Raw genomic sequence first — 16,074 nt, forward strand, 5'->3', positions numbered from 1 at the left:
TACAGGGAACTGACAAGCGAAGACAGAATAAATGCAAGAACTGGAACTTAAATCAGTTGTTAAACATGTAAGAGTTTCTGAACTTTTCAGAACTATCCCTGACCCTTTGCTGTTGGCACATGGGACCCTAATTTCTTTTTCAACCCTACTGTAGTTGCAACAATAAAAACATCTCATAGTTCTGAGTTACAAATTACAAAAGAACATGCCTAACAATTTTTCTTAGATTTTGGCTTGATGTTTTCAGATTTTATTTTTAACTAATTGCACAGGCAAACATGTATTGTGAGAACAAAGTCATACAGGAGAAGCCCCTAAGCATTGTATTCCACAGTTTTTGAAGGTGGTTGCCCATCCATAGCAAGCAACTCAGGTGAAAGTGCAGCAGTGGATGGCTCACCAATTTGAATGGGAAATGGCAGGAGGAATTGGGAGTTTTGACTTGGCGTGAGGAACTTTGAGGTTCGTTTTATTCTCTATGTAAATTCATATCTAAAACTTGTGTCAAGCAGACAGCCCCAAAGATCAGAAAGTCATAATTCTCAGGCTCATATATTTAGCTAGGCATAAGCCTTTTCTTGCTTGAAGTGCACAGAGGACTTCACCTTGTAAATTTTCATACAGTTGGCCAAGTCTTTGCTGATGCAGGGAGTAGATGAAAAGGACTTAATGCTTGCCCCAGCCTGTTAGTGGACATCATTGCATGTTTAATCCACTGTTCTGCACTAAGGGTTAGTGCAATCTCTGCTGTACACCTAGTAATTGCTATAATGTTTTGTTGTCCTGTTGCAAAGCCTCACCTGTTTGATGTATAACATCTTGATAGATTATTACGGCACTGGACTGCTGCAGTTTTGTGCAAAAACATGCCAGTGTTCTGTGTACCCTGCTTGGTATGACCTAGGTTAAGTAAAGGTTTCTTCATGCAACAGCAACTGCTTCTTGAAATGTAGCCAATTTTCAGAAGTTTTCAGTTACTTACACAAAGGACTTGTAAAAATCTGAACCTTATGTTAAATGAGACTCAAGTTCCTGAAAATCTGGCCTTTGCATTGGGTGCTAAACACTTAAAAATTTGGACTTGAGCTTGGAAAATTTGTCCTCATAAAGTCAGGATTTACATACAGCCTGTTTGTAAATGGTTTTGGTGGGAAATGCTGGCAGCGCCATCCCTCTGGTATTAATTGTTAACCTGTTTTGCAGACCACCCACTCTGTGCAAACCTAAGTGGGTCACTCATTACCGAGATTTGTCCTTACTGATTTCATTTAGTTGATTAAAAAAAAAAAAAATCTCTCCTGCCTCTGTTTTCCTTTTGAATTCTCAGGCTGACTACAAAATCCCTGTAAAGTCCCTGCTGCCCCTGTTTCAGATTTCATTTACAAGGGAGTGCTTTTTAGGAAGAAAGTTTAACAAGTTCAAATATTAGCAGGCATGAAGATTGTTTTACTGATTCAGCAGGATACTTATGCAGGTGATCAGAAGCACAGTCAGGTTGAAGATAATGTCATGATTCTTAGCTCTAAGTTAGGTGTAGGCCTAAATACCCTAAATACTTTATTCTGATCTGGCTGGAAAAAGTTATCAGGCAAGATCAAAACATCAGGCTTTGCCTGAATCCACTCAGAGACCTGAGGGCTTTCTGCTGTGTTGCTATTTTGTTTTATTAAACCAAAATCAAAAATACCTCCTGTTGCTGGAGAGCTTTAATCAGGCTAATGGATAGCAGTCAGAATAATAAAAGTGATGGTGCTACTTTGACAGAAAGAGGAGAGGGTAGAAGCAATAAAAAAGCAAAGTGGAGAAAGGCCACCCACCAAAGATGTGTTGAAGGGATGTAAACAGCCGTGAGAGTATGCAAACAGAGCCTGGAACTGCTGACGTTCAGATAACACATCCCACTTGTGAGCAGTTACTGTCAGAGAGAGGAGGAGCCTTTCTTGGCTGGAGCTGCTGAGTTGCCGTCTGCAGCTAGGTAATGTTTTGTTTCGGGGGCCTGCTCTGTGGGAGGTACTGCTTGTGCGAAAGCTGCCTTTGCTCTTGGATTTAGCAGTGGCGTAGCCTCCAAGGAGAAAAATTATCTCATTAGCTCTTGGCGAGGAGGTGGTTTACAGCCAGAACAGTCCACATGTGCACAGCATGGTCTTTGTCACACAATACAATTTGTAATCGCTGATTGCTTTTTGGCTGATGCTGAAAGCCTGCCTGTCAATCCCCACCTAGAGTGCAAAGCAGTAAGTTATCATCCTCCCCCATCTCCAGTCTAGTTCAGCACGAGCTCCACAGTAGAGACAGTAAAGTCTCACTGCAGGAGAGGTTCATAACCTTTGGTCATATACAGCTCTCCAAAACTATAAATTTTTCTCTTTTTTTTTTTGACGCTTTTTTGAGTGGCCTCCTTTTTTTCTTTTTTTTTATGCTAACCATGGAGTTTGGACAACAGTGGAATTTCTCATACATAGGTACATCCAGTGTAGTGCTGTGCTTGCTTGCAGTAACAGTTATCCAAGCATACGTTGAAATATTTAAAAGAAAAGAGTATTTGGACAGAGTATTTGGACCAAAAGCTATTTTTTATTATTTTATTTTTTTTTTATTATGACTTTTAAAAGTGAAGTTGAAATTACATTGTTTTCATCAAGATGATTAAAAGCTTGGAAAGGTCATGTCAGTGAAAACGATCGAGCGTGCAGAAGACAGGTAATAAATGTAGATGTTATACCCAGATTTATCAGTAAGTCAGTCGAATTTGTGAGATTTGGAAAAGAATTATCATTCACTGATCATTTCACTCAGCTTCCAGCCCTCGTTCCTTCCCGAGCCTGTCCTGTAAGCTCCCAGGTTTTTTCTTCATATACATACACAGCCTCTCTTTACCTGCCTCCCATGCCTGTCTTCCTAGGTGCACATATGGTCCTGAAAGCAGAGGTGGTGCTTTTAGGAAGGCTGCACAGTACATTGTGTTAGCTGTTACTCCAAGTAGGTAACTTTTTTTTTTGACAAGTGCATACTTCCAGGAATAATAACAATTAACTATAAATGGCAAATTCTTTGAAATCAAAGGACTATTTGAAACTCTCATGCAGGAGAAGGAGGAAGGGAGAATCCAAACTTCAGATCTCCTGCATTTCTTCAGGTTGTCCCGTCAATGCTGGAACTCCATTTCCTGGCTGAACTGAAGAATGTGAACCTTGCTGATCTCTGATAATGCCAGTGTCCTCGCCAAAGCAGGTAATGGTAAAAAAGATTCTCTCTTTCTGTACATTTCCTAACACAATTCCTCCTGAGACGTAGTAGCACAGCCATGGATGGCAGTCTCCTCTAAAACAACTAGCCTTGCGCACACAGTCCCGCTCAAAGATGCTCTCACCTGCATGGATGGCAGCTAATAAGAGCGAATACTGAGCAGATCAGCAGTAATTCCTATGCTTTTTTGGAGCACACATTGCTACAGGGAATAGTTACATTATTATGCTGCTATGCCATGTGAAATAAACCAAAGACTTACTTTGTGGGAAAATGGTTTAGGGTTATCCAGAACTCATGACTCAAGAGGCAAGAACAAAGAATCGTTTCAGCATAGACCAAAGTTAATTTCTGTTTATCTGAAGAAGACATCTTTCTGGAGGTGTCTGTCCATCTCTTGTCTCATAAAGATCAGCTACTGAGGAAACATTGTTTATGGGAACTGTGTAAGCCTCTGACTTATGCACAAATGTTTGGTACGTGGCATGGGCTCAAGACCTGAGATGACTTTTTCTTTATTTTAGATTTATTTCTGAGTTATCTTTCTCCTCTGGTGCAACTGTTATCAACACAGCAGCAAAACTGGGAGGGCAGGTGTTGCTTCATGAAGTAAATCCCCAAGTTGCTGCTACGGTAGAGGACTTCTCCTCTTCCCTCAAGGTAAATTAAGAAAGCTGGTGCTCAGGTGAGCATCTCTGCACACACTCTGTTGCACGGCTCTAAGCGTGCCAGGCAAAATCCTGCACTTAATGAAAGGGGAAGACAGCCTTTATTTTATTAGATAAGAACAGGACTTAAGGAATGGTTTTCCAAACAGGGCAAGTCTAGGAAACAAGGCTGCCTACTCACTGGGGTTGCGGTTGAGTTGGCTTGTGCGGATGATTTCTGGATTGCTGACACACGCGAAACGCCAAAGCAGTGAATGGAGAAAGCCTCAGCGATGCTGACAGATTGGCTGTTCAGAGCGTCTTGTGTCAGGATTTGTTTTTGCTTAAGGCTGGGATTCGTGTGTATGCTGTGTATGGCAGCGTTTCTGTTTTGATTAGAAGGAGTGTGTGGGAAGCTCTTTGTACTTGCAGGCTGCATTATTAAGGTACGATGATTTATAACGATAGACGTTGGCATCACCAGAACTGTAAAGCTTTTCTCAGGGGAAATCTGAGATAGCAAGGAAAATTAATGCTTTCTGTATGGATTAATTATACAAAATTATGCTTAATTAAAGGGGGTAGTTTATTGTAGCTTAATCCTAAAGATGCAGAATTTTCAGGCTCCCCATGGGCCTCTCGAGATATCAGTAGGGCTGGAGAATATTGGCAGGGCTGGTGGGAGGTACAGTTGGGTATTCCTGGAAGAGTTTGACCTTCAGACCCATTCAAAGGGAAAGAAGGGCTAAGGGAAAACCCGAGAGCTGCAAAGTCCAGTAAAATGTTTGTGTAGGCATTCAGAGTGTACAGTCAGTATGGAAGGTTCTCTAACATAAAAAAAAAAAAATACCTGTAATAATAGACTGGTGCCCGCAGTCTAACTGTTAACTGTGGAAAACATATGGGAGCAACTTAATATATACCAAGAACAAAGGGATTAATGTCAAGTGTTGCTGAACAAATTTGTTATCCAGAAACTCTCAACTGAGTGCAAGTCTGGAATGCATCCGTTCTCCCAGTATTGCGCCAGTGTAATTATTTGTTTAAGAGGTATTCCTGTGTTTACTGCCTTTGCTGAAGCTGATGTTTGCTTTGCAGAGACCCACAGGTAGGTATGGCCTCTCTGTGAAACCTCGGGCACAGTCGTGCGTGAATGAGGCACGCTTTTCACTCGGTGAGCCAACAGCTTGGATTCTCAGAAACCATTCAGCAAAACCCGTGCAGAACATTTCATGCACAAGAAAAGATTATCAGATACGTACTTATGCCTGTGTGGACAGTCGTTTAATGTGAGGAGTGTACCGTAGCGCACTCATTACATACGGATGTCTTGAGGAATAAGCAATTTATTTGATGTGGTGTAGCATAGTCTCTCTTCCAGTTTCTTTGCCTCCATTTTTGCAACCATCGACTATTTCATTTATTATTCAGTTATTATTTTTACACATATAAATTATTATTACCAGGTGTATCACAGACGGCAGCATTTTATTCTTGTGTCAGGCCTAGGGTTCTTGGTTTTATCCAGCTTTCATATCCTCCTGTTTCCCTTACCATCTCTGAGACTCATATCCAACTCCTGAGCAAGACTTCAGTATTTTCTGGTAGCAGTGGAGCTGAAAGCCAGGTGCTAACTAGGAACGTGGGAGGTGCAGGTCTCCAGTTTTCACCTGAGCCTCAGATTCTGTTTCCAAATATGCGAGTTATTTCCTCTCTTCTCTTCTTTTGCCACCTCTGAGGATATAAATGTGGTTCTCGGCCTACGATCAGGCTTGATAATTTGTTTACAATTAAAATTGAGTGCAGCAAATCTTCTGTCATTTGTGCAGCAAGCTTGATAGTGAATAGCTGCAAAAATGTTTACAGTATTTCTAAACGAGTTCGTTCATTTTGCTACTGAAATAGGGAGATAGTCTGATGGTCTTCCTCAATGAAGATAATTACATGTTTTTAGCTGAGAACCAAATTGGTCACTGTCTCCTGTTGGTAAATGCTTATGCCAAGCACAGCAGCATAGATTTGGACCCAGAAGGAGAAAAGGGAAATGAAGCATTCCTGACTGGGATTTTTCTGGATGTGCCTCATTCCCTGTGTCTCTTATGAGCATTAATGGTAACTAAAAAATTGTCGGACAGAAAACTGTCTGAATCTGATCTGCCCCTGTATGAACACTAGGAGATGAGACTCTGAAGCTGGTAGAAAATAACTGGGTTTTGCCAGAAACTTCAGGACTGAACTGTAGGAGGAAACTTGACTACATGCTCCAGTGTTTGATTTGTCTCTTTCCTGCTTTTTTAATACAATGATAGCAGTCATGTTTGTTCTGCATGACGTCTGTACTTTGTTAGGACTTGATTTTCTGTCATTGCTCTGATAAGCTGCTGCTCCTGTGGTGAATTCTGCTATTGTTATCTCCTTTGTTTTGTTTCCTGGGGTTATTATTTTTGTAGCTTTTGGGTACACACATTTATGACGTTTCTTGAATACATTTCAGGGAGTGTATTACAGTGCAAGTCAGTGGGAAGATGTAATAGTTTGCCATTTGATACCATGATTTTGACAGAGCTACCTGAGCCTGAAATATAATGGATTGGGTATTAAAGAGCAATGTTGAAGTTCCCTTATGTGCTACGAACTGATGTTTGTGTGAGCTGTGAGAATCCTGTTTTTCAAGCTGTGCCAAGCTGGGGATGGTATGCTTCACCTCCATCCCTTGTAACTAGTGAGGCAACATGAACAAGTGTTTTGGGGAGACGGAAGGTTTGTTCTGGCCTCGGCCACTGAGTTGAGGCTGCTCAGTTGTCTTCATTAAAGTTTTGTTTCTCTTTCTTCCATGTGTCTGATTTGACTCTTCAGCATACCATTTGGGAGATGGATGGGTTTTACTGTTTGTTTAGGCGAGATTCAGTTGTAATTGGTTTTGTAGGTGCTACTATAATTCGAATAACAAATACAGTACAGTTTCATGGTGTCTAATATTTGAAAAGCCTTCACTGAAAGGTGTTCTTCACAGTGTTCTGCTAAATGCAATGCATTATTTTTTTCTGGGATAAACCTGTAACCTGCAATCTTCAGCAAATGGAGAGTGTGAGCACTGTCTACTCAGTACTCTGCAAGTATCATGGTTTGTAGGCAGAGAAATGGAGTACTGCTAATTATTAAATCATCCTGTGGTTTCTGTGGGGATCCAGAACTATGCATCTACCTGTGTATTAAAATATCTGATGATATAAACCCAGTACCTACAACTGTAATGGTCACAGAGTTGCTGACTGGGAATCTCCTACATCAGAGGTTCTCCTGGAGCACTTTCCTTCGAGGAAGACTCAGTGGGAATCTGTATACAATGACAGACAGGCTTTATTCTTGCCATGTGTCTGTTTTAAGATATTTTAATTAAATTAAGAGCCTCTCTTGGAGAAGAAGTTAAGTATCATTTACGCATTGGGCAAGATCAGTAGCCTCTCCCTGCAGAGAGAGCCTCTCACTGCAAGCAGTGGCGGTGTCAAATGATGTCTGGATGCTCGAGAGCTCGTGCTGACCACCTGGTTTCCTAAAACAAGAAAATGACTAATTGATCCAGCTTTTGCTTTAATCAGGTGTCAGGGTGGAAGTGTGATGATAAGTACATTTTCTCTGTGGCTGTGCCAGTACTTCCTTGTCAAAAAATACACCCACTCTGACTGTAATAAGGAGGAATCGTAAATCAGAGATACAGTTAAAGTGAAGCTGAGTTTAATTTGGCTGAGAGACAGGATGCAATGGTTTTGTACAAGTGGAGAGCCTTCCTGTGAGACTGAGTTACTTCACACTAGAAAACATCTTGTGTTTGTTTTTTTTTTAAGTGGATAGTCAAAAAGTGGAGCTCTAGCCAGCTGTACCACTGCTGTGTCAGATCCATGGATTTAGTTTCCTTGAGAATTGTCTTTTGCACCTTTAAAGTATGCTTGTTTTGCAGTTTCTCTTGAAAAGGGAATTATCAAAGGTGACAGCTTTTCAACATTTATGAAATGTTTTCTATGCAGGGTTTCACTTCCCTGTGAAATGTTCTTGGGGGTAAAAACACTTCATCAATTACAGCAGAACAAGGAAAACTGCAGCTCTCTTGAAACTGGAAGAAATGAGTTCATAAGACCATGAACTCAGGGAGGAGCTCTTTCAAGACTAGGAGAATATACCTGCTTTATATTTCAACAGAAACCTGCAGTCAGAAGAGTGCTGACTGCACACAGTGCAAAGGAGAAATACTGTAACCCCCTTTGTGATACTAGATTAGCAACCTGATGCCCTGCCAGTGCATTGCCCTTGTCTGTTAGAGGTGTGGAATAACTTCTTGAGCAGAAGAATGGAAATTAATAGGTGCTAAATTTATTTTGACATGGATGATGTATGTGATTCACAGAGAAAAAACTGCAGGCATAATGTATTCAGGAAATACAGCAAAGCAGTCAGAACTCAGAGGCATATGAAGCATATTTAGATGTCAGCATCTCTGTCAAGTTTCAATAACATGTACTGTAGCTGAAAATGAAAACGGGCAAGTTCTTCCCTAACTAGAGGTTTGTTGGACACATTGAGGACAGGATTCGGAGTTTGCTAGACACAATTAGTCTGTTCTAGCTATGCAGTGCAGGCAGCAGTAGCTGGACCAGAGGTAGTGATGGTGAAACTCTAGAAAGTGACAGAAACCTCGACAGACACAGTCCAACTGAGGTAAACTCACAGTGTCTTTTCATGCCTGTGTCTTCATGTGTGTCTTCAGATAGTAATTTTCTTCTCTGAGTCTAACAGATTATATCTGTGGGCTCTCTTTCATTATGAACTTACCTGAGTAACAAAGGCTTTTTCAGGAGTATGTAGATTACGGAATTATAAACAGTTTCTACTAGGAGATTCCACCTTTTTGCCAAGTAAAATGTGCAGTAGTTAAATTTCCACAAAATATGTTGTTGCACTTTATCAGGGCAGATACTCTTTCAGGCCAACCACAATGAAAATTTACAGATTCGTTTGGAGTGGCCCAGAGTTTCCCTGGCAAAGTGATAACAAAGATAAACACTGTTGTTGTTGTTATTAAATATATATCCATTTTTAAGTGAAAAATAATTCTTAGGGAACGTATTCTGAAGGATAACTTTATGAAAATTAATCTTAAAAAAAAAATTAGTGGTTAAGTTTTTCTGGGAGTGGAGGGTTTGGGGTTTTTTTCAGCTTTCTCTTCATCTTTCTCTCCTTCTCTCTCTCTGTCTCTCTCCCTTCCTTTTCATTTCCTGTCATTTAACCCTTCTTGGAGGAGGTTGGTGTGACATTACAGGTACATCTAAAACTCTGCTGACAACTCCACTAATACTGACTTCTTTTCTCTAGTATCTCAAGTCAAAGTGTCTCAGGTTTACAGAGGATCACTTCTCTCCAGGATCAGAGGAGGGTAAGAACAGTGAGCAGCTGAAGTCAAATCCTGCTTTCATTCTGAAGACTGACATTTAGCATATGGTATGTCGGTTGTCACATTTTCCTAGGTATCACGTAGCAAACATGAGGTGCTTAAGAGAGTTCCCACTAGGCCATGAGTGAGGAGAGTATTTATCCTGCCTATTAGCCTTGGCAGGTCCTGAAATAAAACTTCCACTCTGGAGACAAACAATTCTATAATGATGAATGAAGAGAGCGTTACCTTAAGCGTTGTCAGTAGTCTATGCGAAATTTGTCAGAGAGAGAAGTTTCATGTGGATATTTTGCTGTTATTTCATGTGGATATTTTGCCACTGTTAGGAGGTTGTTGCAAGGTTCAAGTAGTTTCTAACACAGCTGTTTGAGGAGGAGCCTGTTCAGGTGAAACATCCTGAGAAGGGATGAAAACACAGTGTGGGGTTTTTTGTCTGTTTAAGCAACTGACATAACAAGCGGGATCCCTCTGAATAGAAATCTCTCTGTCTGTACAGCAGCTGGTATAAGGTAGCTCATGGATCGATATGACACAGTAAAAGAGTTTATTATAGCATCATCTATTTGGACATTATCGACTTTTCAAAAGCAATTGGTATATTATAATGGCACAGGATTTCCTCCATCATTTTTTTTAGGTGTTTTCTAATTTGAGAGCCAGATGACACCTCTCCCTCTGCTGTGTGCCATCACTTGCAAAGGTACTGTGAAACACACCCTGATCCAAAACTCAGTGTGTGGCATTTAGAGCATGCTGGTGCTAACAATAGGACAGCGATGAATAGTGTGCAAGAAGAGCAGCCTAGAGGCACCGCTCAAAGGCAGTAATCCAGGGCTACTGTCAGACTTTGGCACATTGTCAAAACACTGCTGAAGTGTCACGCAAGAAGTCATTGCCTGGCTAGTCGTTGTGCAGTCTGTGACGTTCTGTTAAATTATACGGTACCAGCCGTGATACGATTTACGTTACTTTTTTTAATACAAAATGTCACTGTGCAACTGTATGATAATAGGGGAAATTGGGAAATTTAACATTTCACGTGTCTAACAAAGAGGTAGGATACTGGTGGTGACGGTTTACGTGCATTAACTGGATGTTATTTGTCCTCTGTTTCTTGTTCATCTTATTTTTCTTCCTGCTGTAGCAGTCCGTGCCTCTGATTCCCCCAGGCTGTGGGAAACAGATTGATCGCAGGCTGAAAGGGGAGCGAGGGATGTAGCTGAACGGACTGACTGTGGGCTTTGGGTGTGCTTAAACCCTGAGACATTCAAAGTCGTGGTGGAAGCTTTTGCAGGAGAGTATCGTCTGTGCCATGAAGAGAGCAGGCAGATGACTGTAATATGATGTCTGGGAATGGATTTGGTAATAAAACAGCGTGCCCATGCTGCAGCACAGCACAGACAGACCTTATCTAGTTAAAATTTCAGAAGCAATAGCCACAGGAAACTCAGACAGGCACCTGTCCTCCACTGGTGATCCCTGTCTGAGCACTGCACTGCCTTCTTGCCAGAGCAGCTTTTTTAAAGCTGACCCAGCCACGTCTCTGCATGACAATACCCTGTGCTGCCTGCCCTCCTGCTCTTATTAGTGGTGGCACCTCGCTACCATCCGTGATTGTAATGCTGCCGGGCGCTCTGCAGCTGGCTGCAGAAGGAGGAGGTTGCTGTATGTGCAAGGCATTGAAACGGCTTGGAAACTGAGATGTTTGATTAACTGGGGGAGATCAAAAGAGCTGCAGGAATTATATTTGGCCAGACTATTACGATGGGACCCGAACCGTATAAAGTTGTGGTCTCCCGGGAGAACGGGCTTCAAATTAGCTGAAGCAAAATTTCTGGCCGAGTGTCAGGACAAGTGCTCCTGTGTGAGCAGGGGGGACTGCACCTGCGGCAAGGGGGAAAGTGCTGCAGGAGGAGGTTGCTCCTTAGGGCAGCGCTCCTCCAGCAATCCTTGAGCATGGGTAAGGCTGCACCGTGCCGTTCTGAAGAAGAAATTGCACGTCCTGGCATGTCTGCTAGCTGCCAGAGCAAGCCTGCCCTCCTTGCCCTCACATACATGAATATATTTCTGTCATTTTTATGCAGTTCCTTCCATACAAATAGAGATGCAAGAAAGAGGCACGTTCAGCTTGCCGTCTGCCGTACCTCACTGTAGCTCGCTCAGAGGGGCAAGAGATGATTTGGGGTTTTATTCCCAATGTCCAGGAGAACAAATAAAGGGTCTAGAAATGTAGACAAATCACAGGAAATATTGTAAGCAATATTGACTCAAGGAAAAAAAAATGTTTACTTCTTTCTCTTGGAATTTGGGGCTTTTTTGTTGAATGAAGTCCTTCCCTCATGCCCTCTGAACCCCGAAGTTGTAGACAAGTTTTTGTTAGTTTGTTGTTTCCTCCTGCAGCAATTACTAATGCTGAGTTTTAGAGAGCTCTACAACCCTATTTTCACCTTAAGTCTGGTGTGGAAGAAACAGTAAATTTTGTAATTCTAATACACGTAGGGATTAAATGTTACTTCTGAGTAAAGGAATGAAGCTGGAATTCATCAACTGATGAAAAACCAGCAGAGAGCCATTTGAACTAAAACCTGTACAGTAACTCTGCTAATAGCTGAATGTATGTGTTTTCTAGCACAGCAGTAACACGAAGCTCAGTCCTGCCGTCTCTGAAGCCAGTAGCTGAGCTCCAGGAGGGAGGGTGAAGTTCTGATTTGCACGGATCCCACTGTATCTTGTTCTGCATGGATCTCACTGTATTTCTTAGGTCAGGGTTTGAAGATGGACTCATCATGCGAAGGGAAAAGAGCAGTAACGTGCAGGAGATCTCTTAACTTTCCAAAATACAGATGAGCACTGCACTGTTTCCAGTTGCTGTGCTCGTTTTTGTGTCAGTAAGTTAGGTTTTGACTTAAAAGAGGCTTTTTGGCTCCCTTGCAGTAACAGGAGGAGCGTGGCAAGATACAAACCAGAGCCAGGAGGGGCTGCTCCGGAGCTCGCGCATCCCGTGGCCTTGCTCCAGGAGGGCAGACAGCTGCAGACATGCTCTGGCAGGTAGCAGCCACGGCAGGAGGCAATTTCTTCTGCATAATGGCACGATGCCACTGCCTCTTCTCGTGGCTTGGGCAGCAAAAAGCTGAAAATGGGCAGGAGGCCGGGATGCGTAAGAGGAGGGGAGAAAAGGAATGGGGTCAGGAGTTGGGAGTGCAAGGTTGATTGCTTGGGAGTGCCCTCCCCAGGCAGAAATTGTGGGCAAGCAGAAATAACTTGTGCTCATGAATAGAAAATAGATGGGGTCTGACCTTGCTTACTGAGGAGCTTGATGAGGGTTCAGGGGGCGAAGTCAGTGGAAGGAGATATTTGTCCTAATTTTCATCTTTATCTTTACATATTCTTAGAAAAATTGTTGGTCTGGGTTCTAAACCAGGGAACAAGTACAGAGGAGAGGGAACAGCTAGCTGTTCTGTGCTTCTGAACACCGCGCTGCAGCAAGAGGACCCCAGGCTGATAAGGACGTCGTGCTTTCATTAGAATTACAAGCAAAGTCACACGCCCAATTTGTCTGCCGTCTCCTCAGATGAAGGGAACAGCATGATTGTTGGAATGGCTGATGTTGGTGCCCCTTGCTCATTTTACGTAACTAATGTTATCCTTTCAGGTACAAAAAATGTTATCGTTACATGGATGGGCAGCAGTACTTCACTTGTGCTTTGGCTCACTGTGTTTGCTTGATGAAGCACTGGCAGGAGATACAAGTTTTCTTTTCTTTTTTTAGCATGCAGAAGGTCCGAGTTGCGACACACGAACACACAGGGCTTGGACATTTCCAAGATGTGATGGAGCCTCAAGGCGAGAACTGAAGGGTGGTCCTCTGCCAGGCCGGAGCTGCTGCCCAGGGAAAACAAGTGATAAAGTAAGGCGTACAGAGTGAGGAACTTCTGCTTTTTTTTAATCTTCTTTTGACAGCTGGCTAATCTTTCTGAATTTGGAAGTAGTCAAGAGGCATAGATGGAGTAATAATAGCGACGTGTGTCTGACAGAATGCCCTGCTGCTTTATGGCTGTTAGGAAAATACCACAGGAATTATTTTTTTTTAAAAATAGCTCAGCGTTGGAGGCACGAGGGGTGTGACTGTGGCTGCAGGAAAAAGTTCAACTTCGTAGTTCCTAAAGTCAAAAAATTCCTCTTTGCTTAATATTTATCTCGAGGAGTAAATTGGCCTCTCGTGCCAGAGAAAACAGTCTTTGGGTTCAGCAGGTCCTGAGGCAAAGAAACTTTATTATTGTTCGGGCAGGATCTGGCAAACACTGCCAGGTGCAGTGCTTTATACCTAACTTGAATCTTCCTGGTAGATGGGGGCCTAAACTTTAAAGTATGCAGCTGAGGATAAAGGCTTTGAGAGCCTGTTTTTCATCAAAAAAAGGTGTTTCAGGTACCTACAGTTAGGCTGGTACAGTTACTGGCAGGTCTGTTCAGGAGCTTTGCCTAAGTTGGTGTCAGTATGGGCTGGGCTGGAAGCTCTGCATCAAAACTGCTGAAATGCGAGGCTCCAGGAGCGCTCTCCTTGTCTCGTCCTGGTGTCGCCCTGGTTTAGGGTTGGTGCAAGTGCACATTGTGAAAGACTTTGAACGTTGGTAAAGGTTGTCTCATCGAAGAAACCGCTTTGGAGCCTTGTAGAGAGCTCTGAGTAGTTGGTAATGCCATGTCATACCGGGGTGAAAAAAAAATTAAAAATCAGTAGCACAAAGCAGGACACAGTGGAGGAGAGAGGGACATTGCCTGTTGCATTTAATTTCTTATATGTGAGCAAAAAACAGTTTGTTCATTTTCAGGTGCAGGAGAAATAGGATTTAAACAATAGTTTCTACATCGAGTAAGAGCTCCATTTACTACATCTGCTTTGAAACGCTCTTGGATATTTGTTACTGGAGCACGTGTGGATCTTCTGCAGTGAGTTTCCTAACTGCTTGGCAAGGGAGAGGAGCAACGTCTGTTAAAAATTAACTAGCAACTGAAATAAACTGCACATAAACAGCTCCGGGAGCGTGGTGATTTCATCAGTATCTGATCTACTTGTTTGTCTCAGAGCTACCCAAGTTCTTTTTAATGTTTTACGTATTCTCTGCTTTCTGCCCAGCAGCCTTCTCGATGCCCTGCTCAGCCATTCCATCAGGACAGAAAGGCAGATGAGTTTCTCTGAACAGCTGAGAGGATTCACTGTAACCACAAGCAAGGTGTTTTGCATGGTATGAAGGAAGGACCTGATCCTGCTCTGCAGAAGCCATTGGCAGCAGGGTCCTGGTCAAGTAAATGGGGCTTACTTCCTTCTGGGAGCACGGTGTAAGCATTTCCCCGCTTCTCTCATCTCCCACGTGGGTGAGTTTACTTTCCTGATTTTCAGCAGTAATAAATACGGGTGTGGAGAGGTGCACAAACTCCTTCCAACAGCCAGTTTGTGCAGTCCATGTGCGTCCCGTACAGGAATTGCCGCCCCGTCACTGAGACACGAGGCCGGTTCGACAGTCGGGACGCAGCCTTATTCAAAGGATGCTTTCAATAGGCTTAAAAATCCCCCTCACGTGCCACTTTGCCTGGTGGCAGCGTCACGTGGTGTGGAAATGCTGTGCTCCTGAGCTGTCCCAGGGAGGCTGGTCAGTAGAAAACTCACCCGTTGAAGTGTCAGTTGGTGCATTTCAGGGCCAGAAAGAGAAGCCAGTTGTTTTCCAGACCCATGCTGAGGAATGCAGTTGCAGGCATTGCTTGCGTTCCCCCTTTGCGCTTTCTGTGGTTTCACCCCTACTTTATCAGATTGTCTCTTGAGGGGTCACAAACGTGGGTCAGATTTATCTGCCACGTGCTCAGGATATTGCCCTACTTGATTTTTTGTTGTTGTTGTTTTCATGCAGTGCTGGGACCTGATGCAGTCTGTAAAGGATTTCCTTCAGAGCAGCACAGAGGGTGACACTGAATAGGTCGCCTCTACTGAAGGTCCCTCATTAGGAAAGCGGGCTTGCAGTGGTGACATCAGGTAAGAAAAATCTCCTCCTTACCTTCCTCAGGGAACCCAGTACAGTGTGTGAAATTGCCTGATGTCTTTAGTAGCACAGCTCACAGTTCTTGAGAGAAAAATGAAGAGTAGCATGTGCTACGTGTCATCTGTGGGGTGTTTGCTGCAGTGCTGAAGGCACTCGTTAGCCCAAGAAGTGTCCTCCTGTGGGAGGATGGATGAGCAGAAGGTGGGAACAGTGCTACGGAGAGCCCGAGCAAGAGGTCTGCAGACTGGAGCTGTGGGGCTGCGCTGTATTTAACCCTTGCAAATTTTTGTCTAGCCCTCTAACCGCCTATTTAAGTGATTAAAGGCCATGCGATGCTGAAGGCATCCCTTGATGTACCATGTACTTTCTCTGCCTGCTTTTTGTATTAATGAAATGTTTTTTTTCAAGCCCCACTCGCACATCTTCATTTGGAAAACAAATTACTCCAATAAAAGCTGGCAGAGTAGCTCACAGCAAGCTTCACAGTGAGCCCGTGCGTGTGCCAGGGCTGCTTGCTAATACACAGCTGAGCTGCCAGAATGCTGAAGTCTCGTAACACCCCACAAAACTGCCAGTGTACCTTGTGGGTAATTAAACGTCACTCAGCTTTAGTAATCAGCCTTCGGTAATGGAGTTCAGCCAATTAAAATATCATTTTTTATAAGCGGGATAAAACTGGTGGCATATGACAGGAGGGTGACCGAAT

General features: G+C 43.1%; 1 protein-coding gene across 6 annotated transcripts in view; it reads left to right on the top strand.

The window, feature by feature from the left end:
• TBCK (TBC1 domain containing kinase) overlaps positions 1–16,074 on the top strand; it is a 148,061-nt gene that overhangs the window by 117,780 nt on the left and 14,207 nt on the right. For all 6 annotated transcript variants that reach the window (XR_014584151.1, XR_014584152.1, XR_014584153.1 and 3 more), the window contains exons 28-32: positions 3,087–3,231; positions 3,771–10,039; positions 12,732–12,991; positions 13,109–14,709; positions 15,240–15,361. The gene's annotated coding sequence lies outside the window, so the exon portion shown is untranslated. The remainder of the gene's footprint in view (positions 1–3,086; positions 3,232–3,770; positions 10,040–12,731; positions 12,992–13,108; positions 14,710–15,239; positions 15,362–16,074) is intronic.

The sequence above is a fragment of the Anser anser genome (genome assembly GCF_964211835.1).
Source record: "Anser anser genome assembly, chromosome: 4".
NCBI classification, from domain to species: Eukaryota; Metazoa; Chordata; class Aves; order Anseriformes; family Anatidae; genus Anser; species Anser anser.